Source organism: Cervus canadensis, chromosome 7 (assembly GCF_019320065.1).
Source record: "Cervus canadensis isolate Bull #8, Minnesota chromosome 7, ASM1932006v1, whole genome shotgun sequence".
In the NCBI taxonomy this organism is placed as follows: Eukaryota; Metazoa; Chordata; class Mammalia; order Artiodactyla; family Cervidae; genus Cervus; species Cervus canadensis.
The window spans coordinates 45124439-45151364 of NC_057392.1; the positions used below are offsets into that span (position 1 = coordinate 45124439).

The window sequence follows — 26926 nt, forward strand, 5'->3', positions numbered from 1 at the left end:
TTGGTTCTTGTGTATGGCACACACACACAAAAACTTTCATGTATTAAGCACAGCTAAATATATAGTGCATAAACATATATACAATATATTCATGGTATTAAAATCTCATTGGGGGGGTGATTAAGGAAAAAAGTATAAAAAGCCTCCTTTGTGGCACGATGATGATTTTAAAAAATGATTGAGAAACACTGGTTTCTGAGTGTTTCTAGGTGGTGCTGCACTCAGAGGGTGGCAAGGGAGACATGCTAGGGACATGGAATTTATCTTTTAAGAAGGTGGAGTTCTTTGCATGGTTAGAGAAATATGGAATGTGAGAGCCAGAAGAGCCCTGAGAAGTAATCCAAGCAAATACATTGTGTTTTACTTAGGAAGCAGCATCTGTATGGGATTGGAGTTGCTTACGGGGTGGTGGTGGTCAGTGGCAGAGCCTGGTTCAGAGCACTCCTGACTCCTACCCTAGTGCTCTCCCCATCCTTGTTCACGGTCAGTGAGAACTCTGTTCTCTAACTTAGTGGGGTTGGAGTCTGTCAAGTGTTTGTTGTGGCAAATAAGAAGTGCTGCCTGGGGCTTTTAGAACCTTCATCTTGTCTCTCTGCATTTTATAGAGGAATCAGTAAATTGTACAGAGGAGCTCTGCCTTTGCAGGGAGACCTTGGATAATTGTTGAATGTGCTGATTAAGTTCTTGAAACAGATGTCAACTGAGGCAATCACTGCATTTGAAAGAGCTATGGGGGAAACACATGTACAAGGATTGGTGGATGGTGGTGGGCAGGTGGTAAAGGGGATTTCAGGGCAGTCATCAAATGCTTGGAAGGATGTTGAACAGAATGAAGAGCTCTGAGCAGAAGGCTGTGAACAAATAGATATAGAATGGTGGCTTTTTTTTTTTTTCTCTATGATATCCACAGAGAACCAGAAAAAAGGTAAGCAGTCTTAAGCTCCAATGAAATGGACTTAGGTTATATCCAAAGAAGAGCTTCTAAACTATGAGTACAAGAGAGGTGGATAAAGAATAGAACAGAAGGGGTTTTTTTTCCCCTTAGGAGGTCTTTATACAGAAGAAATATTCCCATCTGTCTTGGAGGCAAGGAGATGGATTAAATAACCCATGATTGATGTAGGTAATTTAGCAATTTAGCCATTGAGGGGCTAAGCAGTTTTAAAAGCATCTTTCCCAAGTATACTACTAACAGGCATAAAACCAGGCATTTCCTAAAGCAATTTACAGGAAGAGTTTTCATGGGGACCCATGACAGACTCTTAGTTCTTTCAGAGTCAGAAGAAATTTTGGATCCTGAAGGGTACGTTTTTCTTTCTGATAGGTTTATCACATCCCTGAAGCTAATGCACATTCTTCTTTTCTTTAGCATAGTAAGTGAAAGAATTGGAAGAACATTTTCTTAATTCTGACTGTTAAGCAAAGCTGGGACAAAAAGGATTGGAAGCAAATAAAAAGGAAAAGATTTCTACTGGGTAAAGGGGAACAAAACTCAAGAAGAGCTGGAAGGAAGGTCATGAAAAAATATAAACAATAGATTATCAATGAAAGAGCATAGTAGATGCAGGCTCTTTGCTTCCCTGAGGGTAGTCCTAAGCATTGCATCCTAGGCTCCTGAGAACAGAAAAGGTTCACAGGTTCTGGCAGGTGGGAGGCAAAAATGCTGTTGCTCCTTTCAGTGGGAAGAATTGTTCAGGGATACCTGCTGCCTCCCTCCCAAGGGGCCTATGTTCACCAGGAGTGTGTGTACCTGGTAGGCTGAAGAGCTTACCAACTAGTCATGCCCACCCATCACTTCCTAGTTCTGTTGGTCACAAGTTCACACATGATAACTGTTGGAAACAAAACCTTGAACAGGGTTATTCCAATGACAATGAGGTCTGGGGAGGAAACCGAAGCACTTATCACATCAGATAGTGTTTGCCATTCTTCTGCTTAGCCCTGGCTTTGGAAAGAAAGAAATCTGTAAAAATGAACAGCTAGATTTAGGCAGGTGACACTGATTAGAAGAAGTAGACTATTCTGGGTCATGGCCAAGTAGGCTATAAAGCTGCTTCTGTCAGGTGGAATGTGCTCTTCAGACTGGATTAATCTCCCATGGGCGACACTCATTTATTCAAGCATTTATCATTTATTTATTTTACAAATATTTAGAGCCTCTATAAGCCAGGCCGATTTAGGATTCATGGTGAGCAGGAACAGACATTTTGAGAAAGTTAGGAAAAACCTAAGTATTTCCCTACCGAGGGCCAAACCAGTGACCATAAAGGACAGCACAGTATATAATTGTGCTGGTAGCATAGGGATAAAGCAAGAGAAGACAAGTGAACAGGACCAGTAAGTGATGAAAGAGGATCCCAGAATCAAGGAGCCAATCAGCTTGATGGCCATTTTGGGCACTGTTATATTATAGAATAGGTGATTAAACAGATGGGTGTGATAATTTATGAGTTATTACAGTGTACCCTTTATAAATATGAAGGGTGTGATTTTCTCTCTGGTAGGTTTATCATATCCATGCAGCTACTGCATACTCTAAATAGAAAGTGAACAATTAAAAGAACTTATTTCTGACCTGTTAAGCAAAGATGGAACAGAACAGATTGTAAGCAATTAAAAAGGAAAAGGTTTCTGCTAGCTAAAGGGAACAAAAACCCAAGAGAGTCTGGGAAGAAGGATGGTTGTATGAAATGAATGGGAAGAAAAAGTCCCGCTATAATGTGTGAAGGCCATGTTATGTCTGGACCACTGCACTCAGTCTGCTACACTGAACCCTGCCAACTCCTTTTTAGGAGCTATGTGGACCAGTTAGAATGTCAGGAGAGCAACATACTAAGGCATCCACAAACTATGTCTGCAGTTGGAGGATGTTTTCTGGTGGGGATGAAAATGGAAGAAAAGTGATTCCTGACTTCAGGTGTCAGGAGAGCTGCACTGCCCCTAAGAGGCGGGAACAGGCATGGTCTCTGTTGCATCAGTGGCGGGTAGAGAGATCAGGACTCTGAAGAGAAACAATCTGCCCAGGTGGGAGCTGTCCAGCACTACTGCTGCTGCCTCTGGAGAAAGTGAGCTTCCTGTCCAAGACTCCTACGGTGGGTTGGAGGCTGGATTAGATCATTTCTAAGAAACTTTCCTGCCCTGAATTCTGTGTTTCTATGATATTGGGGGAAAACACATCATAGACATCTATAACCTCAAAGCAGTATTACCACCCCACAAACACACTCTTTCTCAAATCCCCTAAATTATTTAAGGCCTAGAATTTCACTTCACATCTTGTGTATATCTTAAATTCTAAGAGAACTCTTTTCCAGTCCCCTTGCATTCTGGATGGGGCTAAACATGATCCCAGAGTGTGACTCTGACAGCAGCAGTTACTCTTGGAATCCATCTCAGCCTGAGATGAGTCCTTTCCAACTTCCCTTTCTGCTTCTGATGAGTTTGAACATCTATCTTCTGGGGCTTCTCCAAGATTTTTCTGTTATCTTATTTTGAGAAATCATGAAATTAGGGTAGGGAGAAAAGCCTTAAAAGTCTCCTAATTCAACTTTCTGATAACTTCATTCACTTAATTCAACAAATATTGATTGAGTGCCTACCATAAGCCAGGGCACAGTCGGGGATCTTGGTAAACTTGTATTATCTTTTCTCTCATCCATCCTATACTTATCTAACTTTTTTGTCCTTCTGCCCTAATATCTGCTTGTAATTACTCATACATGAAAGGAGTGGAAAAGAAATACTCAGAAATAAGAAGTGGATGAGTGTCCCTAGAAATGAGAGACAAAATCTAGGCTGAGAGTAAGCAGTTGCCCAAGCATTACTCGTTGTATGGATAGTCTACCCACTGTGATTATTGGGAGTTGACCATATGCTTGGAATAGAAATTTCTAAGTATCTAGTAAAGAAATCCCAGGTTATTTTTATTGCATTGTATTCTTCCTCTTCTTCATTGTTATCCTGCTTTGTCTCGATCAGCTTTCTGTGGCTCCTCTGGGCACTGATTGTTAGCACCTTGATGTATCTGCCACTTATTAGCAATGGTGGTGAGATGCTGAGTGTTCTAGCAGGGAATGCAGGTATCATACTAGTGAGGAAAAATGACAAGAAATAAAGATTGGATATTCTGTAATGTCAATCAAACCAACATGCCAATATTCAGCTTGATAATTTGTTCTTGTTCTACAATTTCAGCAACAGATAAAATGGGCTTATAGCCAGCACTGTCTTTGTGCAGTGTCACCAGAAAATAGAAATAAATAGAGAGGGCCAGGAAGTTAAAAGATGAAGAGGTGAAAGCTGCAAGGATTTACTCCCACTGTATTCAGCACGAGAGAACTCAAGTTATGGAATCTGTCATCACTGAATGTGTCTGTTGTAAGGGCCTGTTGAGATGTGTCGGTGGTATCTTGCCCTTTGCTCTGAAAGTGAAAGTGAAAATGAAAGTTGTTCAGTTGTGTCTGACTCTTTGCAACCACATGGACTACACAGTCCATGGAATTCTCCAGGCCAGAATATGGGAGTGGATAGCTATTCCCTTCTCCCAACCCAGGGGTTGAACCCAGGTCTCCTGCATTCCAGGCAGATTCTTTACCAGCTAAGCCACCAGGTAAGCACACAAATACTAGAGTGGGTAGCCTATTCCTTTTCCAGCAGATCTTTCCAACCCAGGAATCGAACTAGGGTCTCCAGCATTGCAGGCAGATTCTTTACCAGCTGAGCTACCAGGGAAGCCCCATCAATTAAAGAAGACTGCAAAGAGTAGTGATGTAAAGTTCAGAAAATAGAGCCAATGAAGACATTTGCCTAAAGCTTATCCTTTTCCAGATTCCTTTTAAATTTCTTTTATTGCTTATGTATAAATCTTCACAATTCCTATTATACTTACCACGTTCTATACAAATTTTTTAACAATATCAGTTAAGTGTTCCTTTCGTGAGGTGTACACAGTCCAAGCACTGAAGGGCAAATGGTGTTCTACTCTGCTGCTAAGGAACAGCATCACAATAGTAACAACCATTGCCAGTAATCACCTTCCTTGGAGCCATACAGACCTTCACAGCAAAGGGAAGAGAGGCATCTTCAGATCAATGGAAGGCACTGGGGTTCAGATCCCAGCTCTACTACTTCTGAGTCAGGAAGCATATGACCACTCCACCCAGGTTATCTGAGAAGAGTTTAACAAAGACACATTTTACAGTGCTGCAGGTGGGCCACAGGGAAAGCAGCAAGATTTGAATTTTCAAATTATCCCAGAGCTGGCAACATCAGGTAGGCAAGACATTATGACTTCTAGGCCTGAAGGGGCAAGGTGAGGAGAGGTGTATGGAACCCAGAGAGAGCTGGAGGAGAGGCCACTTGACAGGAACTGTGGCCTTCAGTAGGAAGCTGCCAGCAGCTCACAGTGATTCCATGATGGGGGATAAAAGACGTCAATACTCTTGCTTCAGCCTTCCCATTTTCTGGCCCCCTGTCATTGTTTGTCAGTTACTGAATGCAACCAAAGCCAAGTGACAGGGGCCTCATTGAGGCATTGCATGTCAGCCTCCCAGGGCATCAGGGTAGAGAGGAGAAGATGAAGGATGGACTCACAGGGGCAAAAGGAAGATATTTAACACAGGGTGAGACCTTGGGCATATGACTCAATATTTCTGAGTCCAATATTTTGATTTTTAATTTGGGAAAAGAATGTCCATCTCACAAGGGTGTTGTGGAGAAATTATCTGGCAATCTCTCTGTAGCACTTGGGCACTCAGAACTTAATAGTCTGTCTCCTAAAGGAACCTAATAATAGTGGTGGTGGTGGTGGTGGTTTAGTCGCTCAGTCGTGTCCGACTCTTGCAACCCCATGGACTGTGGCCCACCAGGCTTCTCCGTCCATGGGAATTCTCCAGGCAAGAACATTGGAGTGGGTTGCCATTTCCTTTTCCAGGGGATCCTCCCAACCCAGGGATCAAATCTGGGTCTCCTGCATTGCAGGCAGATTCTTCACTGACTGATCTGTGAGGGAAGCCCTATAAGCATAAATATATATACATATATGGCAGTATTTGCTACATGTGAAGGAATAGATGTATGTGTAAGCTATGGAGCATGACAATAAATTGAACACCTGAGAGCCCACCCCCACCTTCAGAATCGGAACATCTCCTCTGCTCTTGAAGCTCTCTGTGGCCTTTCCCTACCCTAATCCCACCTACTTCCTCCAGAAATCACTATTATCCTGAGTTTTGTGTTTATCCTTGTCTTTCTTTTTTGGTATAGTTTACCACATGTTTGTGTAAACAATATATTATTTAGTTTTGCATGGTTTTGAGCTTTATAAAATGATATTATACCATACCTAGTTTTTTGTGACTAACTTTTCTGATGACCTCGTGACTAAACAACAACAATAAAAGTTTGTTTTCTTTGGAATCCCAACTCTATAACTATAGTCACTATAATCCGCCTGCAGGGCAGGAGACATGGGTTCAGTCCCTGGGTCGGGAAGATCCTCTGGACAAGGAAATGGCAACCTACTCCAGTATTCTTGCCTGGGAAATTCCATGAACATTGGCGCCTGGTGGGCTATAGTCCATGGAGTTGCAAAGAGGTGGACATGACTCAGCAACAACTAAACAACAGCTTCTCTGAGCTACTGTGATTGTGACAACATGGATAAATTGTAAAATATAATTTGGAGTTGAAAAAAAGCACTTAATGCATCCAACCTCTAGAACTGATCTAGTAAGTAATAAATAAATGCTAGCCTATATTATCATCTTCAAAGCTACATTATTGCACTATTGTAAGTATTCTGTATACATTAACTTATTTTTCACAGAATTTTGAGATGGATATTATTTGTTCCCATTTTACATATGAGGAAACTGAGGCTCAGAGAGATTAGATAACTTTCCTGTCTATGCATGGCCTGTGTGATTTGGAGCACCAGAACCTGAGCTTTTATCCACTGATTAAATGAGGAGGCCAGAGTGAAGGAGGCAGCGATGATAGAGAGCAGGGGACAGATGTGAAGAGAGAAAGGAGGTCAATCCTGAAGGATAGACTAAGGATTGAAGGAGCAGGACAGTATGAGAGAGTAGTAAGGAGAAGAAGGGCAGATGATTGTAATTATGGTGGGCAGTGGTATCCCATCAAACCCATGTCGTCCAAGATACTCTTTAGATTCTAAGTATGAAGGTTGTTGCAGGTGGGAAATGCAGGTGGTGGTTGTCTGAAGTCCAGGTTTCTGCTGGCCAAGACACCAGTGATGACTGGATGTGCAGGGTAATGGAGGTGCGGGCTGCTGCCTCAAACTTCCTCTCCCACGTCTTTGTGCTCAGTTTTAGACACACAGTTCTATTCATTTATGCTCATCTGTGGATGACAGTCAACTGTTTTTCAGTGTGAATTATGCTAAGGGATGCTGTGAAAAAAATTAAAGCACTGAAGACCTTGGAAACTATATAAAGAGATGAGTAGAAGTCTGTAGTAGGGACCCTGAAAATATAAACTGGAAAGGTGGGGGTGGTCTTTGTTGTATTCTAGGGTGCTCATCCTGTTCTGTTTCTGTGAGTCTGAGATGTTTCTTTCACTCAGTCACCTGCCTGGAGTGGTCTTGCATTGCTCTGATGTCAGAAGCATGATTCTGGCATTACTTAGCAGTCAGCTGATAGGCATTTTGAAGTTAGTTCACTTTCTTGACCACGCCACTGCCGGACTTGGCCGGTGTGTGTCTGTGCTGGTGTAGTTCTGAGGCAGAGGGCCCGGCAGGGGCGTGAGCAGGGTGGCGCTTGTGGAAACCCTGAAGAGCCTGCTGTGATGCTTCAAATGCAGAGACAAGCATTTGTGAGTCCCTGGAGAACAATAACCTGGACAATCAGAGGCTGAAACCATGTGGTCATAAAGTAACTATGAGAAGCAGCTCTCATTATTCCAGAAATGCTTCCAGTAAATGCCTTTGGGTGATGAATCAAGGACCCAGCACTGGACAGAAGGATCCCTGATGGAGAGGGGAGTGTTGTTTTTCTTCATGAGCATCGTCAATGTGACCCGTGGAAGGGACTTTGAACATTGCCACTGACTTGGGAGCGCAACTGTGGACTAGTAGAGGAGGAAGGAGTGGCCTCAAGGACAAATACTGATCCTGGAAATTATGCAGAGTGTTCCAGCCCAGGAAGAATGAACCCCTGAACCTTCCCCTCAGGGAGGAGAAATGTACATGTAGCTGACAAATTCCCTCGCCTATAAAATAGGCACAGAGATATCACCAGACATAAAGGTAGTGGGGATCACGTGAGAACACATGTAAGGTACCTAGCCAAGGTCTTGGCACACAGCAGGGGCCGGTGGCCGATTTCTTTCCCTTTTCTTGCTTGGCAGTGGGGACCTTGTTTTGTTATTTGTCCTTCACTGTGTCTAGCACAGCTTTATCAAGGTCAAGTTTGTGTGTGTTAATCGCTCAGTCATGTCTGACTCTTTGCGATCCCACTGACTGTAGCCACCCAGGCTTCTCTGGCCATGGAATTCTCCAGGTGAGAATACTGGAGTGGATTGCCATTCCCTTCTCCAGGGGAACTTTCCAACCCTTGGATCGAACCCTGGTTTTCTGCATTGCAGGCAGATTCTTTACCTTTTGAGCTACAGGGAAGTCCTTACATTGGGCCCGTCCGATGAAAGTCACTCTGTCGTGTTTGTCTCTGTGACCCCATGGACTACACAGTCCATGGAATTCTCCAGGCCAGAATACTTGAGTGGGTAGCCTTTCCCTTCTCCAGTGGATCTTCACAACCCAGGAATCAAACTACGGTCTCCTGTGTTGCAGGCAGATTCTTTACCAACTGAGCTATCAGGGGAAGCCCCTTAAAGAAAGTCAAGGTTACAATAATGGTTAAGGTTATAATAAGAGCTAATAGGAATAGTAGTAGTAGTAATAAGATCAGTATCATCTAGGAGTATCATCACTGTGATAAACTGAATGAATGAATATATATATACCTAATAGTGTGATAATAGTGTGATAAAGTCTTGGTCTCTTTTAAAATTAGAAAACTATTTATTATAAAAATAAATGCAGAAAATAGAAAAAAAATTTAAGTCACTTGTAAGTCTACCCTCTAGAAATAGGAGCAATTAGTATATTGACATTTTTCTTTCCTATCTCTTTTCACTGGAGATTTTGTAAAGCAGAACTGAATCATATTGTTTATTTAATTTTGCTTTATGTTTTATCCCACTTACTATTATACCCTAAGAATATTTTCATAACATTTTATACATAATAGTGTATCTTTGGATTCACCATATTCTAATTAACCTTATCATTAGATATCCAAGTCATTTCTAAAAACTTCATTGCTATAAATGACTTTCAGTAAACTTCTGTGTGTATGAACCTTTGTCTACATTTTAAATGGTTTAAATGGTTTCTTGGGGATAGATTCATGGCAATTTTGGACTTTTTTTTAAGGCTAGTGATCCATATTGCCACATTTCTTTCCAAATTTCCCAATTTATAGTTGCAATGTGCCTTGCTATAGACTTCCAAGCCTTTTTATTTCTCCAAATTTAAGTTTTTACACTCCTCACTGACCAGAACCCTCTGTGAAAACGTTGTTAAGAACCCTATCATCAAGAACCCTAATGTAGGGTTATGCACTTAAACCTATCCCTGAATTTGAAAGAATAAAAGAATTGGCCAAAGGGCCTGCTCTTCGGGGTCGACCAGGGTAGGATTCCTTTAACTTGCCTAAACTAATAGGAATGTTAAAAGGGGGATCATACATTAAAGTTCAAATCTGATAAGAAATGTATGATGATTTAATTGTCTTTTGCCCTTGGGTATCTTTTTTGGGAATCTTTTGTTTTGCCTCTGGGTATATTTCATCTCCTTGGCTGGTTGTGCAATGAGTTCCTGGCTTAGCACAAAGTGATAGTTAATCTCCTCTGCTCTCATCTAAACTGAGGTCCTTATCTGCCTTCCACTGAGAAAGTTGGGTCTCTGAGTTTGTTTCTGGGCAGCAATGTTGAATGAGCCTCTAAAGCTTAGGTGGGCTCATTTACTCTCTTTCTTAGGATTCAGAGGTCTATGGCTTACCAACAGCAGGCTGATTAGGAAGCTAATGTTGCTGTTTCACTTAGATTAGGTAAACTTCTGTGTTGCAGGTGAAATAAGTTCCAGTGTATTCAAGTTTTTCAGGAATTCATGCTGGGGAATCAGGATGATTTAAATTTCATTCAAATTCATTTGTCTGGAATGTAGTGAGGGAGATTCCTAAATATGGATACTAGAGAGAGAGCTTGGCATTGAGGGAGAAAGATGTATTTTTCACATTGTGGGTTCCAGATTTGGGGTTGTTTCTCCCTCCCCCTTTGGGGCTTTCCTGGTGGCTCAGATGGTAAAAAATCTGCATGCATTGCAGGAGCCCCAGATTTGATCCCTGAGTCAGTAAGATCCCCTGGAGAAGGGAATGGCAACCTACTCCAATATTCTTGCCTGGAGAATCCTATGGATTCTGGGACCCAACTTTCTGTAGCCTGGCAGGCCACAGTCCATGGGGTCACAAAGAGTCAGACATGACTGAGCAACTAAGCATACATATTCCCTCTCTCATTATGTAAATATTTTCAACATGTTTCTGTTTCTCTCTTCACCTGTCACTGGGTAGGTGCTATCAGACGCCCCTCACTGGTATTTGGGGTTGTGTATGTTTCAGTTCTGTTCAGTCACTCAGTCATGTCCAACTCTTTGTGACCCCATGGACTGCAGCATGCCAGGCTTCCCTGTCCATCGCCAACTCCTGGAGCTTGCTCAAACTCATGTCCATCGAGTCAGTGTTCCCATCCAACCATCTCATCCTCTGTCGTCCCCTTCTCCTCCTGCCTTCAATCTTTCCAGCATCTGAGTTTTTTCTAATGAGTCAGTTCTTCACATCAAGTGGCCAGAGTATTGGAATTTTAGCTTTAGCATCAGTCCTTCCAATGAATATTCAGGACTGATTTCCTTCAGGATTGACTGGTTTGATCTCATTGCAGTCCAAGGGACTCTCAAGAGTCTTCTCCAACACCACAGTTCAAAAGCATCAATTCTTCGGTGCTCAGCTTTCTTTATAGTGCAGCTCCCACATCCATACATGACAACTGGAAGAACCATAGGTTTGACTAGACAGACCTTATTGGCAAAGTAATGTCTCTGCTTTTTAATATGCTGTCTAGGTTGGTCATAGCTTTTCTTCCAAGGAGCAAGCGTCTTTTAATTTTATGGCTGCAATCACCATCTGCAGTGATTTTGGAGCCCAAGAAAATAAAGTCTGTCACTGTTTCCATTGTTTCCCCATCTATTTGCCATGAAGTGATGGGACTGATCTTAGTTTTTTGAATGTTGAGTTTTAAGCCAGGTTTTTCCCTTTCCTCTTTCACTTTCATCAAGAGGCTTTGAGTTCCTCTCTGCTTTCTGCTATAAGGGTGGTATCATCTGCATATCTGAGTTTATTGATATTTCTCCCAGCAATTTTGACTCTAGGTTGTGCTTCATCCAGCCAAGCATTTTGCATGATGTACTATGCATAGAAGTTAATAAGCAGGGTGACAACATGCAGCCTTGATGTATTCCTTTCCCGATTTGGAACCAGTCCTTTGTTCCATGTTCAGTTCTAACTGTTGCTTCTTGACTTGCGTACATATTTTCAGGAGACAGGTCAGGTGGTCTGGTATTTCCATCTCTTTCAGAATTTTCCACAGTTTGTTGTGATAGACACAGTCAAAAGGTTTAGCCTGTCAATAATACAGAAGTATATGTTTTTTTTTTTTTTTTGAATTCTCTTGCTTTTTCTATGATCCAGCGGATGTTGGCAATTTGGTCTCTGGTTCCTCTGCCTTTTCTGAATCCAGCTTGTACATCTGGAAGTTCTAGGTTCACGTACCGTTGAAGCCTAGCTTGGAGAATTTTGAGCATTACTTTGCTAGTGTGTGAAATGAATGCTTGTTTGGGAGGCATATATTGGGTGCTGACAGTTCATGTTATGACACTTTAGTTTTGTTGAGACTGCCTTTATTATATACGTATGAAAGTGAAACTGTTAGTTGCTCAGTCGTGTCCGACTCTTTGTGACCCCTTGGACTGTAGCCCGTTAGCCTCCTCTGTTCATGGGGTTTTCTAGGCAAGAATATTTTAATAGGTAGTCATTTCTTTCTCCAGGGAATATTCCTGACCCAGGGATCAAATCTGGATCTCTTGCATTGCAGGTTGATTCTTTACTATTTGAGCCATTAGGGAAGCCTTATATATGTATAAAATGGCAACCTATTCCAGTAATCTTGTCTGGAGAATTCCACAGACAGAGCAGCCTGGTGAGCCACATTCCGTGGTGTTGCAGAGTCATACAGGGTTGAACTGCTAACCCTTTTGCTTTACACACTCTGGCAGTTTAGGTGTGCTGCCACCACCTGGTGGAGTACATTAGCTCAGCTGCCTGGAAGATAGAGATGGTTTGTATGGTTTAGTCGCTAAGTCATATGCGACTCCCTGCCAGCCCATAGACTGCAGCCTGCAAGGCTTCTCTGTCTATGGGATTTTCCAGGTGAGAATACTGGAGTAGGTTGCCATTTCCTTCTTCAGGAAAGATACAGGTGGATTTCGTCAAGGGCTCCAAATACTATGCTCCCTCCTCATTAGACCTTAGATTTTCTAGGCTTTACTTTTAACATTTTTATTGAAACATTTAAACTTAAGTAATCACTAAGTGATAATTATTTTTCCTGAACTACAGAATGAGTTTAATATTAAATTCCCTGATAGCTCAGTTGGTAAAGAATCTGCCTACAGTGCAGGAGACCCTGGTTCAATTCCTGGTTTGAGAAGATCTGCTAGAGAAGGGATAGGCTACCCACTCCAGTATTCTTGGACTTCCCTTGTGTCTCAGCTGGTAAAGAATCCGCCTGCAATGCGGAAGACCTGGGTTCAGTCCCTGGGGTGAGAAGATCCCCTGGAGAAGGAAAAGGCTACCCCACTCCAATATTCTGGCCTGGAGAATTCCATGGTCTGTATAGTCCAAGGGGTCACAAAGAGTCGGACCTGACTGAGCAACTTATACTTTCACATTGAAATATTAAATAACGTTTGTAGAAATCTTTAGCTTGAATATGTAATAATTGCCAGTTGAAACTGAGAAATTTATAATGATGCTATTTTGGGTGAAAATACTTAAATAATATAGAATCTCTATATCAATTATTCCTTTTATAAAATAAAATCCTTTTTAAAAAAGAAACTCACTCCTATTGGTTTATCTTCAGTCTTAGGTAGACTTGAAGTCACAGTGCCCCAGGCATACTTATCTCTTGAAATTTCTACTGTCTCTCTCACTGTTTGCATTAGCCACAAACACTGAATATGGAAGTCTTAATTTGTCTTTTCAAACCTTCCTTTAAAGATTCTATCTTTTTCTCCAAACATGGGAAATGAGAACAAGAAAAACATCACCATGTAGGGCTTTTTGGTGCTAAGAGTATAATCCTGGTGTATATACTTACTAGTGTGGGAAACTTCTATGCCAGTTTGTCACTGTAGCTTTTATTATAAGAAGGAGGTTTCCCCCTTACCTGTTTTACTCCACCTTATCTCTTCTTTGATTGCTTTAGATAAAACAACTTTTAAAGAATTTCTCTCTTGAAAGTCTGGCATCACCTATGCAGAACAAAATACTCTGAAAAAAATTTGAAGAAGACTTTTGAAACTAGAAAACCTATCAGGTAGTGGTGATGGGTCCCCTGTCTTCCATGAGTTCTGATTATTCACAAAGCTTTCTCCCTGATAGATGGAAAACAGCTTGAATGCAGGGTCAGTGGGTCTTGTTTGGCTGGAAGTTTACAGAGCAACACCTTGCAAGTTGGCTGAATTCCCTTAGATTGGGAGAGCCCCAAGAGAAAAGGGCAGTGTCTCACCCTCTCATCCCATCAGAGCCAATACCAGCCTCTCTTTTCCAGACATGAAGTCACTGAAGTCAGACCCAGGGCTCCTTTGGGATGTCTTCTTTCCTCTGTAAGGGGCTGTACCCACAGAGGGGCCCAGGCCGGGTGGGTGGACTGGCTCCGCTGCAGAGCCTTCTGTCAGAGAACAGAGTGTGGAGGAGCATGCTAGGGAGCCGGGAGTGGACGCTGTCTCATCAACAAGAAGTATTCCTGTTTCTGTGTCGAGCAAGTGTGACAGCCAGCCCTTTTTCTTCCGGAACCCAGACAGGAGCACTTTGTCAAAGTCACCATGACTTAACTAGGACAAATGTTTTTCCAAGTCACTTACTGACATCATCCAAGTGTGCACCCTGGTGGTCCTGCTCCCTCTTTCGCTTTCTCTCAGGGCCTCCCTCCTCTGCCCCCACCCCCACCTTGTTCTAGGTCAAACAAGGACCAGTTTTGGTTTTGAGAACTATTAAAAAACTCTAAAACCGATACATTTTTCTCCCTCTTATCTCAGACTGTTTCATGCAGTCCTGAGCTGGAATTTCATGTTTACAGTGCTAGCAACTTGTGTGCCAGGTTTTCCATGGAAACTCCTCTTGGCCTGGTACTCCAGGCAAGGTTTGAACCTAGTGCTGTGACACTCTGCACCCTAATTCCCTGTCCCAGAAGAGACTGTCCTCTCATTTCTAGACTGGAGGTGGTTTTCCTTTGCAGGAATCTCAGGCTTCAGAACTTGCTTGCTAAGGGAGAAATTCCCTGTTTTGGACCTGGAGGAAGGCAAGAACCATTCCTGCCCCTGACCTAGCCCCAATGGGGATAAAGTATTCCACTGGGACTCCTGCAAAGCAGCCCAGATTTAAATCTGTGTATAAATGGTTATTGTTTAGTTTACATACACAACAACTTAGAGATGATGGTCAAATAATCCTCTGGTTTTTTCAGGCTGAACTTCCAGACTGAGAGGGGACCTAGTTTTTGCCCTTGGAAAAGCTTGCAGTCTGGTAGAGATTCTAGGACCCACTGGAGAAAACAAACTAAACATTTTCTAGGCAGTTGTTAAATAAGCATAGCAGTTCAATGGATGTCATCAGAGATAGTTTATTGGATGTATAATCTGAACTGAATTTCACAGGAAATAGATGGATTAGGATCCTGGAATTTGAGGCAGGAAGGGATTGTAGAGGTCAGCCAGGCCAACCCCTTCACTTTAAAAGGGTGGAGTGCTATCCAGAGAGTGTGGCGAGATGCTGAGGGTCACCCAACTGGCCATGGTGTTGCTGGGGCTGGTGGTTACAACCTTGAACTGCCTCTGATAGTTACTGGGGTCAGGGCCTCCCTGGGGTCTTCTGTGGAGGAATTAACCCCTTACCCACAAGCTCTCAGAGTCTCTAAGCTAGCTGTGGGTGGGGGCAAAGGCATGCAGGAGCCCTTCCTGTTTAGTTTAAATTCCAGACATGTCCCATTCCCTTGACTTTCTCCTTTGGGTCTCCACTCCCTCCCTTGCTGCTCTCAGGTTTACACCTGTGCCTGAGCTTTACCAAGGTTTTCCACCATGGAAATTGCAGAGACCCTGGCTGGTGTCAGAATGTAGAAGGCTGGGTGAGGCCACCTGCTCTGCGTCAAGTGAAGCTCCTGCATCGGCAAAGTCCAGCAGACCTGGCCCCGACAGTGCCTGTAGAGACAGTTGAGGGGTCTGTGTTGGTGGGTTATTTGGGCATTTGTCTGTATGTACAGGCAAATGGCAGTGGGCTTTCAAGAAAGTGATTGTTCCTTAGGGAGGAGAGAAGGCGTATGCAGGCAGTTTTGACCAATGATTATTTCCTGGAGGAAGTGTGTGGTTTATTAATGAGGATTCCACCTGCCCTGCTAGGAAACTGGAGCCCAGCTGGAGAGGAGGGGATCCTGTTGAGAGGGTGAGAGAGGTGGGGATGCAGTGAGAGGAGGAGGAAGAGTGGTGATGGCAACAGAGGTTGCAGTGAGCAAGGAGTCCCTGTTCTGTGGGTGCACATGGCACTCTGCTGCAGCCTCTCCTGGGTCAACTCTCTTCTCTGTCTCCCGGCTTTGGAAACCTCCCTGTGTCTGATAGTTGGGGTGACTCAGACACCGTGGTTAGACAGGTTACAGTCTTTGGAATGTGGATTCAGCCTTTGGCCTACTACTCACAGATGTGTGAGCAGTTTATAATGATGCATATTTTTTTAAGTTAAAAAGTATGCCTGATTTTTCACCTGGCCTGACTATGGCAAAGCACAGATGGTAAAGGCCAGAGGAGTATGGCCTTGGGGATGGTCTAGGGAGGGGTGGGGGAGGGCTTTGTGGAGAGGTTGCTGTTTTTGGCTTTCATTCTTTCTTTCTTTCCCTTGGTTTCCATTTCATTTCTGTTTCGTATTCTGAATGCACTAGAAGGGAGGGGGTGAACAACTCTATGAAGGAGAATAGGAAATAGGACAGGAGGCTGAGGTTGGGAAATGGAAATGTCAGTTTCCATCCCAGCCCCTTGAAACCTGCCCCTCTGCCACCTGCTCTCTCTAGCCAGCCAGCCTCAAACTTTTAGGAGCAATGGTTCTGGTGCTTCTCCCAAGTATCCCAGTTCCTTTTCTCCTAGCTGAGAGTAGCTTCTTCCAAGTGCCCTGCCCCAGACCAGTCTGGCTTAGAAAGCAGGTCTCTTTCTTTGGTGAATGGAAGTTGTATTTCAGAAGCTGTGAGACTGTCAGGTAATAACCTGGTAGGTTAATACATTCTAGGGTTATATGCAGCTGACCAGGCTGGCCCCCACAGTAACCTTCCTTTGGAAGGCTGCATCCTTTTACTTTGGTCTTACTGTCAGCTGGGCCATTTCTGGAACTCTTCTTGGGAACTTCTTTCAGTCTGTGGCATGCTCCTTTGACTATCTGTAGGATGGAAAATCTTATTCTTTTTGAGCTTTTTTGGTTTTTGATGTTTAGAAAGTGTTTTTAAAGACAGCATTGAGGATGTCAGTTTCTGGGTACAGAGGTCTTGTTGGGTTTTTTAGGCCATTGACCTGTTGCTTTATGGCCATACTTGGGGATGTGGGAGTAATCTTGGGGCCTGAGTCTTCACCACACTCTGTCCATGGATAGAAAAGAGAATCTGCTACATCTCTGCCCCTGGCTCAGCTGCAATCAAAATGTTTTATTTATTTTCTTCTTTTTAAAAACAAAACAGTTTCATTTGGGTAGAATTAGGCAGCAAACTTTAAAGCAGTGGAAAACATAAACCTTCTTCATTTGGACTCCTTTGCGAGGTCTACCTGGGATGCTGAGTTGGGCAAGAATTGACTTGGCTTCTGGTAGTCAAGGGTGGGGAACTGGCAAGCGGGAGCTCTTAGACCCAGAAACAGGCAAGCAAATCTCTAGAACGTTTATTGTAGGGGCACTTAACCATGGCTACATGTTCAAATCTCCAGGGAACTTTTAAACACTGCTGAGCCAAAACCCTAGACCAATTAGTCAGTCTCCCCACTTTACAGAGAAAGGGTTGAGACTTTGTTTTAGGATAAAGGATCATCTCTGAGCTTTGCCCTGTAGCCCGGGCACCACAGATCAGAGGTGCAGAAGCAAAAGATATGTTGCTAATTGGGTAGAAAAGACACAAGTTGTTTGGAATAATCATAACCTGGAAAAGTGGACACAGAGTGTCTTCCAGTAAATCAAAACAAAATACAGAAACAAAACATAAAGAATCTACCTGCCAATGTAGGAGACACAGGTTTGATCCCTGATCCGGGAAGATCCCATATGCTGCGGAGCAGCTAAGCCTGTGCACCACAGCTATTGAGCCTGTGCTCAAGCCTGGAGCCACAACTCCTGAGCCCACATGCCACAACTACTGAAGTTTGCACATCCTAGAACTTGTGCTCTGCAACGAGAGAAGCCACCACAATGAGAAGCCCATGCACCAACTAGAGAGTAGCCCCTATTCACAGCAACTAGAGAAAAAAAAAATGTTGTACAGCAACGAAGACCCAGCTAACAATAAATAAAAAAAAATTTTTTTTAAAGAAACAAACAGGAAAAAAAAAAAAAAACCCTCTGGATGGATTAACATGGATCCTGAGAAGGATCTGATGGTAGATGAATCGCCTTATGAAAGCCAGCTGATGGTGGACAGCCACTTGTGAGTCTGCCAAGAGGTATAGGACAAGCACGGGAGCCCTCCCACCTCTCTGAGCTTCTCTTCTTTTTGCACACAGCCAAACAGGAACCTTCATGTGTGCAGGTTGAGTTTGAGAACTGTCTGTGTGACTGATATCTTACTCACTACAGGATATTCTCTTGAGTGGCTCATTTCTCAGTAAGGCACTGCCTCTTCCAACGTTCTTTTTACTAATTCTGATTATACCAATTAGAAAGCTTAAAGCAGGTGCTAATGTGTCTTTAACACTTTTCTTTAACACCTGCTGATTTCCGGTTGTTTAAGAAAGTGGTGTGGTGTAGTTTGGGGCAATCAGCAGAAAGCTGCTATTAGAGTAGCACCAAGGAGTGGAAAATAGGTTAACACAGATCAGTGTGATAGACAAAAGGATCGAAACAAAATCGGGATCCCATAGCCACGGACTCTCCATGGCCTGGGAATGGCTTGAGAACTAAGACTCAAATGGGTCAGGGCATGGTTTTCTTCTTAGAACTCCAAGGACCTTTTTTGATCCTCAAATTCTGAATGGAGAATTCAGCTTGAAATGATGTCCTAGAGACATGGGTACAGTGTAGTTCTAAGGAAAGTGTGAAGTGGGAGATTTCTTGGGGCTACTCTTCCACACTTTGCTGGTTTCTGTTGCTCGCCATGAACTGTCCGTGCACCATGGTAAGACTTCATCATCCCCCCAGATCAGCCTGCCTTGCAGGTCCTGCTTTCTCCTGTGGGGCCAGAACTGTGTGTGGTAGGGCCCTGCTGCGCTTGTGAGACAGGAAGTCCTCCCATCTGTCTTGGCCTTTCTGTCCCTCATTCCCTCCTCAGTGACCAGTCCAGCCCTCTAGCCCGGTGTTCAGTTTGTCTCCTTCCCCGGACTACTCAGTGAATAGGTCTGATTTGAAATCTACTTCTGCTCCATCACAGCCCAAGCGCTGGGCCTTCCCAGGTCCCCACACTAGGATTCAGACACACCCTGTGCCCCACAATTAACAGCACCTGAGCAGCTCCCATCAGCACACACTAAGCAGAAGCCCTTGATGCCTCCTCACCGGTTCTGTTGGAGTGGTGCTCGTTGCTGATCTCTGCTCCCCCACCTGCCACCAGGATGGGTCATTGTTACATTTATTCCAGTAGCTATTCCAAGTGAGGATCTGTCAGGCACTCATATATATGGGGTAAATCTCAGTTGGCACCACAGAAGCTGGGGCACAGGGGATCAGGCTATTCTCTCTACTGCCGGAACTCAGTGGAACCATGAACAGGAGAGTCCTCACTCCCAGGGAAGGGACTCTGATGCTCAAAACAGGATATCCTGGCCCTGCAAACCAGATTACCTGATGTCTCAGTTCCAAGCTTCTTGTGGCTTAATAGAAGACATGAAATGGGCAGATTGACAACTGAATGTCTGGTCCAAATAGACAAAACATCCACCCAACTGTGTGACTCTGAACAAATCACTTCCCTCCTCTGGAATTTGCTGCCCTTAGCTCTGAAATGAAGGATCAGCAGAGTAAGCAGTAACGTTTCTTCAGGTTCAAGTATTCTGTTTCTCTCTGAGGCAAGGTAGCATGACAGATACTGCAATCAGACTAGATTCAAATATGATTTTACTTTTTCCTGGTGACTTTAGCAAGTTACTCAGCCTCTCTGGGCCTTAGTTCCTTTAACTGTAGGGTGGTATAATAATAGAAGCTACTTGTGAATTTCATGTGAGGAATAAATTAGATAATGCATATAAAAAAATTAGCAAACATAGATTCTCATGAACATACACATAGATTAATAATAATTAACAATCTATGTGTCTGTCCCACTTTAATTAAAAAAAAAACAGCTGCTCCAAGTTTGGCTCTCAGTTTATATTTCTATCCAGCTTAGAGTTTTGAGCTCCTCAATATTTACAGTCAGGTCTGTCTGCTGGTCTTCAGCTTTCTTATGACCCTCACTTCCCCTGTTTCCTCTCCATAGTGAAGGATCAGCCGGGACACAGGCTCTTTTCCACTTCAGGACCTTCGCTCAGGCTGTTTTCTCTGCCTACATTATTCTTTTTACAACATTCCCTTAACTAGCTCCTGCTTATAGTTTTGGTCACTGTTTAAATGTCAGCTCCTCATAGTGGCCTGTTCTGGCCACCTGATAAGTTGTTAAGACTTATCACAATTTGCTTTGTTCTATTGATCTAGCTACTGCCTTGTGTCCGTCTCTCGTCCTAAAATGTAACCTTCATGTTTCTGTCTTATCCACATTTATATCACTAGTGCCTAGCACTGGGCCAGCCACAGAGTAAGTGCTCAATAAATATTTGTTAAGATTAAAAAATTAATGAAAAAATATATTTATATGACACTGTACTATTTATGAAGCCCCTTCGTGACTAGTCTCTCATTGTAAAGGCATATAAACCTGAGCTTGCAATAAATAACTCCCTTCAAGAGAGCATAAGGTCATGAGGAGAGAAACTCACTAACATTTTTGACCAACTTCTGTTTAGCACAGCTGTCGGTCCTCCCTGCAAACATTGTTCAGACTGTGGAGTTGCATTCTATCACCTGTTTATTAATGCAGGGCCTCATCTATTGTAGACAAAGTGCACATCATTAAACTCTCACAAACCACACCTAAGAGAGTCTAGGTGTTGTCCTTGGATCACCTAGGAGATTCCTGGAGCTCATCCCAGACTGATTTTCATCAGAATATCTGAAAGGGGTCACTGAAATCATTATTTTTTAAAAATTAAAAAAAAAATTACTTATATTTTGATTTCACTGAGTCTCCTTAATGCACAGGGGCTTTCTCTAGTTGCAGCAAGCAGGGGCTACTCTGTAGTGCAGTGCATGGGCTTCTGATTGAAGAGGCTTCTTATTTCAGAGCACAGACTCTGGGCAGTCTGGCTTCAGTAATTGCAGCACACGGTCTCCATAGTTGTGGTTCACAGGCTTAGTTCCCTGTGGCATGTGGAATCTTCCTGGACCAAGGATTGAATTGATGTCCCCTGCATTGAAAGGAAGACTCCTAACCACTGGACCACAAGAGAAGCTCCTGAAATCATTTTAAATAAGGGTCTTAGGTGATGATGAAAGTCAGTAAAGTTTGAAAAACTTTGACATAAAGTGGTGCAAATGCCGTTTTGAGGTAGCATGGGCTTGCTGAGTGAAAACAGCCCCAGTGACACATAATGAACAAAAGAGTAAATGGTGTAGAACTGACTACAAGAACTATCTGATCAATCATCCCATCACTCAGTATACATTATGTCCTGGGCCTGAGAGCCCCTGAGAGTCTATGAAACAGTTCACAGCTCAGTTGTAAGGAACTGTAATTTATTGCAAAGGATGAGAAGCTGGCCAACAGGGCCCAGGTCTCAAGTGCCATACGGGAAATTAGCAGGGCAGGCAGAGTAGGGCAGTGACTGCACTCTACCTCTAAAGCAGGGGGCATGGGAGATGGGGAGAGTCACTACTCTCCTTTCCCCTACTTAGTGGATTTGAAGGCCCACTGCTCCAAACTTCACCTTTCTGTGCTCCCATCCTCACCATACACAATGCAAATTCTTCCTATGAAAATTAAATTTGGGCTAAGAAATATCTCTGAAAAGGTAAATATCCTAAAGGGAAAAGGATGACCACCTGCTAGTTATGTTCCAGTGTAAGTTGTCTTGCTGCAGCTGCTCCCCATGTGAGCACGCTGAGTGAGAGGCAGGGAGGTCTGGGGGCATGGAGGCTTGAGGAAAAGGTAGCCTGGTAGCCTCTGTGGGATTGGGCATAGCTAAAGAGCAGTGTGAACTCGGTTGGTTTCTGGAGTACGTGCACCAAATCCCGTCTCTGATGACCTTGATCTTTTCTCCCATCATCTCAGAGACCAATTAGGAAGGCTGCTTCCCTGCCCCACCCAGGTCCTGCCCCAGCACCCAGTGACACTGCCCTGACCAACTGGACTAAGGCCTTGTAGCTGCTAAATGCAATAGTTCTCATCTCAGCTAAGACCTACCTCTCTGGAGCACTTGATGCTGTAGTTCCTCCTTGAAGTCCTCTCCTCCCTGATTTTTTTGACTTCACTGCTCTCCCAGTTTTATCTAACCTCTTTGCATTTGTTTTTCAGCTACTTTCTTCTCCTATCTCTTAAAATAAATTGATATTCACATCAGTTCTATCCTAGACTCAGAAGCCAATTTTTTTCATTTTGAAAGTGAAAGTTGCTCAGTCATGTCCAACTCTTTGCCACCCCATGAACTATACTATACAGTCCATTGAATTCTCCAGAATATTGGGGTGGGTAGCCTTTCCCTCCTTAGGGGATCTTCCCAACCCAGGGATCAAACCTAGGTCTTCCAGATTGCAGGCAGATTCTTTACCAGCTGAGCCACAAAGGAAGCCTAAGAATACTGGAGTGGGTAGCCTAAGAATACTGGAGTGGGTAGCCTATCTCTTCTCCAGCGGATCTTCCTGACCCAGAAATCGAACTAGGGTCTCCTGCATTGCAGGCAGATTCTTTACCAACTGAGCTATCGGGAAAGCCCTTTTTTCATCTTACTTGTCTTCATTGGGTGATATCACCCACTTCTGTGCATATCTGCTGCCAGTGTTCATGGATTTATTCATTTAGCAAATGTTTTTGAACACCTACTGTGTGCCAGGCATAGTATGGACTCCCAAGTCAAAATTTGCAACTCATATTTCTCTTTTAATCTCTAGACTATACCTCAGATTGCCTTCAGAATGTCATATATTTGTGAAATTGATGTATGTGTGACTCTGTTTCTTGAGACAGGGATTCAGATACAAATTGTCTATTAAAGGGCATTCTCTTCAGGAAAAAATTGTTAAGGAGTTGGAGGCACAGAGTAGGAAGGAACAGGACTGAGCAAAGATGAAGTCCAGTGGAGACCCCCAGGGGAGTGAGAAGGCTCTGGAGTATAAGTCACACTTCAGAGATACCCTGCCTTGAGTGAAAGGCACCTCTGTATAAGAGAGGCACTGGCCCCATTGGGATGGGGGTATAACTGCCACATGTCTTTTGGAAAAGTGCACCCATCAGTCAAAGGCAAGTCTCCTGAGATGGTCTCAGGCATAAGCCGATCGCTGCAACACTTATGGAGCTGGGGGCTGGGCACAAAGATCAACAAAGTTGCCCTGGGTGGGACGTCAACAGTGTCTCCCCCAGCAGCTTAGACTTGCGTAGTAGGGATATGTGCCCAGCACCATCGTAAGTGCTTTATGTATCTTAGCAAACCTAATCTCTAAAATAACTCTGTAATGTAGTTACTATTGTTCACAATTTATAGTGAAGGAACTGAGATGTAGAGGTTTTAAGGTACTTGCCTAAGTTTCCTCAACAGGTAGATGATGGAGCTGGGATTTTGACCAAAGTGTGTTGGCTGTAGCTTCTATCATACCCTTACCTGCTACCCTCCTTCCTCAATATGTTGAGTCTTAGCCTGCCCCAGGTGCTGTAGGCACAGGGAATCTAGCAGTGAAATCAACATGAACAGCCCTTCCCTCATTGAGGTTACTTTCCATTGAGGGGAAAATGGACAATAAAAATGAATAAGTAAAATACACACTCCAGATGGTAACCAGGTTCCTCTCTCCATGGAATTCTCCAGACAAGAATACTAGAGTGGGTTGCCATTTCCTTCTCCAGGAGATCTTTCTGACCCAGGGATTGAACCCGCGTCTCCCTCGTTGCAGGCAAATTCTTTACTGTCTTAGCCACCAAATCATTGGTTAATGAGTGCTAAGGAGACCATAAATCAGGAAAGGGAAGTAGGGAGTGGTAGGGGACAGCTGCAGCTTTAAGTCAGGTGGCCCAAGGAAGGCTTCAGTTAGGACACATTTTAGTTCAAGGAAGGTGGTCTCTCTACTTCTGCTGCTTTTGTTCTCCTACTCTGTCTAGCTGATCCCGATTTACCTCTCCCTCTGCACACCTGGAGGGGTCATCTTCCCAAATCACTTGATCATGTTCTGTTCCTCATTGCCCTTAGGATAAAAGCAGCACTCCTGCCGTGGTACAAGTTGCTTCTGAATGTGAGACCTGCTTCTAACATTGCAATGCCAGGTGGGGCAGGGGTACAAATGGAAACCTACATACCCTGTGTCTAAATACTGAAAATTAATATAGCAAGCTAACGAGCTGTTAGCAAAAAATGTGTTCGACCCTTCTACCTTGACAAAAATATTTTCATAGCAACCTAGGAGGCCAACTTCAGATTCATATGTGTTGGACTCCTCTGTGTTTCTTGCTAGAGCTTGGCAGTTGCAGGGAGCTCTGCCTTAGTTCATCCTCTGCCCCTCTTCTCTGCCTGCCGCCTAGGTCTGTCTCCACTGTGGAGGAGCCCCCTACATGCATATGGACATCCTGGCTGACACATCCACGTTTTAGCCACATCCTTGAAAATAGCAGCTCTTTGCCACCCCTCAGGCCAAGGTGCTCACACTGGTAGTGTTCTTTACCCCCTGGGGATGGAACCTGGGAGAGAGGCACCTATGAACTCAGGAAGTAGGTTAAGGGCCCTTTGAGCTGAAAATGTTAGGATTTCAGGGGCAAGGAATTTGAAGGGTCTAGACAAGGGTCTAGAAAAGGGTAGAGGCAGCCTGGACTCTATATGGTGAGTCTCCTTGTTCTCTGGGGGGAGGGTGTGGAAAAGGAGGGTCAGAGCCTAGAACAGGGCTCTCTGAGGCACTCAGACCACACTGTCTCACCATGCTGTCTCTTACCCCTGTGCCTAAACCAAAGTGAATTACTTGAACTTTTTGAATTTGCCATGATCTTTTGCTTCTGTGCTTTTGTGATTTTTGAAAACTGTAGAATGAAGTCATGCACTTGGATTCCTTGCCCTAATTTCCCCCATCTCCTAATCTGGTCCCCTCATCACTGACCCTTCACTCCACACCCAGTCACAAAAGCACCACACGTAGTGGCACTGGTAGGTGTGATCTGATATAGTAACCTGAGTATGGGCTTTGGAGTCAGTGGTCCTGGTTTTGACTCTGTGCTGGGTACTTACCAGTCACGTAACCTTAGGCGCATTCTCTGCCTCAGTGTCATCATCTCTTATATGATGATAACCATGCCAAGTTTATAGGTCATTGTGAGGATAAAATGAAATAACATGGATTAAGTGTCTAACCACAGTCCCTGGCACAATAAGTGTGTGATAAAAAGTTCCTTACCCTCCCCTGGCTATGCTCTTTGCTTCAAGCCAAACACAGAAAGCACTTTGGTAGATTAGCTATTTTCACAGAGAGATGCCAATTAGGTTGAAAGTGAAAAGTGTTAGTTGCTCAGTCATGTCTGACTCTTTGTGACCCTGTGAACTGTAGCCCACCAGGCTCCTCTGTCCTTGGGATTCTCCAGGCAAGAATACTGGAGTGGGTTGCCATTCCCTTCTCCAGGGGATCTTCCCATCCCAGGGATTGAACCCAGGTCTCCCACACTGCGGGCAGATTTTTTACAGTCTTGAGCCACCAGGGAAGCCCAATTAGGTTATCTCTCAGCATTCAGCCTCTGGGCCTCTTTCTCCTCCTGAGCTAGTGAGAACCTCCTAGAGAGTATTAGTACCTGATTTCTCTTTTAGTTGTCAGAAATTATTCGTTAACAGTGTGTGAGCTATTACTGATGACCACATTTAGATCTGGGATAGTCAAACTCCAGCTCTTGGTAGCAACACTGACTCTTTGTTGTTAGGGATGAGGTTTTCTCCTATCTACAGAATTATGGTAACATCGACGGAGCCTGAGGAGCTGGTAAATAAGGAAGTCAGTCATCTCTAAGGGAAGGGAAGGAAAGACCCCCAATTACTGTGCAATGCCTGGCTAAGTGGGCATGCAGCAAATGTGAGTCAGACTAGGGCTTCCCTGGTAGCTCAGCTGGTAAAGAATCTGCCTGCAATGCAGGAGACTCCCGGTTCAATTCCTGGGTTGGGAAGATCTCCTGGACAAGGGAACGACTACTCACTCCAGTATTCTTGCCTGGAGAATTCCATGGACTGTATAATCCATGGGATTGCAAAGAGTTGGACATGACCAAGCGACTTCCACTTGCAAATGAAGCTAAGCTCAATAAGAAATGCCTTTAAACTGAAATAGAAAAAGAGTTAAAAGAAATGATCAGGTAAATTACAGAAGAAATTCTTATAAGTCAATAAATTATAGCCAGTAAGCAAATAAATGCAAATATAAATGTAATACAATATTTTTCTTAGAAAATTGACAAAGATTTAAAAAATTCAGTAATCAGTGCTAATGAGGATACAGTAGTGGGGGCAGGGGGTACACTTATGCATTGCTGGTATACATGTAAATTGATGGGCCCTTCTGTAAAGTTGTAATGAGAATGATTAAATAAACTGTGGTGTAGTTATAAAGATGGATTATGTGTCATTAAGTAAGTAAGTGTTAGTCAATCAGTCATGCCTGACTCTTTGCAAACCCATGGACTGCAGCCCACCATGAGATTTTCCAGGCAAGGATACTGGTGTGGGTTGTCATTTCCTTCTCCAGGGGATCTTCCCAACCCAGGGATTGAACTCGGGTCTCCTGTACTGCAGGCAGATTCTTTACCAACTGAGCTACAAGGGAAGCCATTAAATGTAACCATTTCAAAAAAATCTGAGACATGAGAAAAATTCTATGTTACAGTGAAAGGTAGAACACTATAGGGTATGAAAATTACATGCACAAAAAAGGCTGGAAGGAAACAGGCCTGAGTATTATACATCCCTATCATTAGTATCTCTTATACAGATCTCTGAATATTTTAACTTTTCTATGATTAGCAGGTGTTTTCTTACAATGATAAAGAAATTCTGCAACTTAAGTAAAAGGCACATTGCTTT

General features: G+C 43.5%; 1 protein-coding gene across 15 annotated transcripts in view; it reads left to right on the forward strand.

The window, feature by feature from the left end:
- Window positions 1-26926, forward strand: part of KALRN (kalirin RhoGEF kinase) — a 671401-nt gene that overhangs the window by 201808 nt on the left and 442667 nt on the right. The gene's annotated exons all lie outside the window — the stretch shown is intronic.